This window comes from Bos taurus, chromosome 25 (genome assembly GCF_002263795.3).
Source record: "Bos taurus isolate L1 Dominette 01449 registration number 42190680 breed Hereford chromosome 25, ARS-UCD2.0, whole genome shotgun sequence".
In the NCBI taxonomy this organism is placed as follows: Eukaryota; Metazoa; Chordata; class Mammalia; order Artiodactyla; family Bovidae; genus Bos; species Bos taurus.
Window position 1 is genome coordinate 34,101,942 of NC_037352.1, and position 2,672 is coordinate 34,104,613.

The following is a 2,672-nucleotide window of genomic DNA, read 5'->3' on the forward strand; positions in this document are numbered from 1 at the left end:
GCCGAAGTTTCACAGGGCAGCAGACGGGAAGCTCAGAGAGGATTTGTGTATTGCAAGGAGAGTTCCTTCTTTCCCAGAATCCTCAGGCTTTGCTCTTAAGGCCTTCAACTGATTGGATGAAGCCCATCACGTTGTAATGCGAAGAGCTGACTCACTGGAAAAGACCCTGATGCTGGGAAAGATTGAGGGCAAGAGGAGAAGGGGATGACAGAGAGATGTGATGGCTAGAGAGCATCACCGATTCAATGGACATGAGTTTGAGCAAACTCAGGAGATGGTGAAGGACAGGGAAGCCCAGTACGCTGCAGTCCATGGGGTCACACAGTTGGACACGACTTAGCAAATGAACAGCAACATCACATTACAAAGAACGATCTGCTTTATTCAGTCACTGATTTAAATGTTAATCATGGCTAGGGACGTCCCTGGTGGTCCAGTGGTTAAGACTCTGCACTCCCAAGGCAGGGGACCAGGTTCGATCCCTGGTCAGGGAACTAGATCCCACATGCCGCAACTAAGAGTTCCCATTGTGTAGCTAAAGATCCTGCATGCTGCAGCAGAGATCGGACGTCCCAGTGCCGCCACTAGGAGCCGGTGCAGCCAAATAAACAAATAAAAGTAAATAAGTATTTTTTTAAATGTTCAGTTAGTTCAGTCACTCAGTCATGTCCGACTCTTTGCGACCCCATGACTCACAGCACGCCGGGCCTCTCTGTCCATCACCAACTCCCGGAGTTCACTCAGACTCAAGTCCATCGAGCCGGTGATGCCATCCAGCCATCTCATCCTCTGTCATCCCCTTTTCCTCCTGCCCCTAGTCCCTCCCTTAACCACATCTAAAAAATACCTCCGCAGCCACATCTAGACAGGAGTTCAACCAACACCTGGGCATCTTAGCCTGGCCAAGTTGACACATAAAATGAACCATTTCATTGCCTGAGCCTCAGAGCGTAGGTTCAGCGGGCCTGAGGCCAGGGAACAGAGAGAGACCTTTGCTCTCCATCAGTCTGAGCCCTGTCTCCCCCACCCCCCACCACCATTTACTGTCCAAGGACTGGCCTCTTTCCAGGTTGTCTTACAATGGAATTTCTACCCCTTCCAGAGGAAACACAGCTCCCACTGACGCTGATAAAGGACACTTCCTTAGTACTGAGTCAGAGTGATGAGATCTTTATTCTCATTTCAGCTGTGCTGTGGGGACTGGTTTTTCACCAGCTTGGAGCCTCCTGCTAGACTCAATACACAGAAGAACCTTGTAGAACAGTGTAGACGTCCAACAGATGTGTGTTACTTTAGCTTTCAGTTCAGTTCAGTCGCTCAGTTGTGTCTGACTCTTTGCGACCCCATGAACTGCAGCACACCAGCCCTCCCTGTCCATCACCAACTCCCGGAATCCACCCAAACCCATGTCCATTGTGTCGGTGATGCCATCCAGAAAATAGCTATGTGATCAGAAAATAGCTTTATTTCGCTAGGTCAGCCCTCCCTCCCCTTGTGCGCCTGAGCTCTGTGTCTTAGTGCCCATGTTTGGCCCAAAGAGCAGTACCGAGGTGTTGGCAGCCTGGGCCCAGAGTGGAAAGTTAGGCTTCCTTTCTAGTAAGGAGAACTTATCACTGACCAGTGTCACACCTGCCAGACACAGTCAGAATTCCATCTATCCTCGAAACGGTTCTAGGTAATTTCGCCTTCAAGCATCTTTGCTGTCGACATCTTTGCCACAAACATTTTTGCTACAAACATTTTCACCACACACCTGTGTGTGCTCAGTCACAGTATTTCCAACTCTTTGTGACCCCATGAACTGTATCCAACCAGACTTGCCATGGAAATCTGTCCATGGGATTTCCCAGGCAAGAATGCTGGAATGGGTGCCCATTTCCTCTTTCAGGGAATCTCCACAACTCAGAGATCAAACCTGCATTGGCAGGCAGATTCTTTACCACTGAGCCATCCAGAAAGCCACCACATCACTAATTGGCTTTGAAAGATAAAATACAGTAAGTCCCCTACATACAAAGGGTTCTGTCCTGAGAGCATGTTCGTTAAGTCCAATTTGTTTGTAAGTCCAACGAAGTTAGCCTAGGTACCAACTAATACAATCAGCTATATATACTGTACTATAATAGGTTTATAATAGTTTTCAAACAAATAATATGTACATAAAAAACAAACAAAAAAATAAAGAAAATATTTTTAATCGTAGAGTATCTTGGAAAGCACAATAGCACAACAGCTGGCGTGTGGAGGCACGTCTGCTTCTTTGAAAAGTTCACAACATGACAGTTTGTATATAGGGGACTTACTGTAACTGGTGACGCTTCGGTTTCAATTGGCTGAAATGTGTTAGTGTTTCTTCCAGTTAATGATGTTAACTGATGGCTTTATCAAGCTGATCGATGACAATGATTGGCCCCAAGAGCTGGGGTTTTTTTTCTTCTCCCCCACTCAAAGCTTGTGGGATCTTTGTTCCCCAACCAGGGCTTGAACTTGCGTGCCCTCAGCAGTGAAAGCAGAGTCCTAGACACTGGGCCACCAAGGAGTTCCCCAACAGCTGGTTTCTTATTTTTAAATATACCATGTTGGAGGAAAAAGAGGCTGAGGGCCTTAAAGGCTCAGCGTTGAACCCCCATTTCCCACAGAACTTTGGAACATCTATCAACCCGGATATGGAC

General features: G+C 47.2%; 1 non-coding gene across 1 annotated transcript; it reads left to right on the forward strand.

Moving 5' to 3' along the window:
• The first annotated feature begins 422 nt into the window (after positions 1 to 422).
• Positions 423 to 494, forward strand: TRNAG-CCC (transfer RNA glycine (anticodon CCC)). The gene has a single exon. It is a non-coding gene; the product is annotated as a tRNA-Gly (tRNA).
• Positions 495 to 2,672: the final 2,178 nt, after the last annotated feature.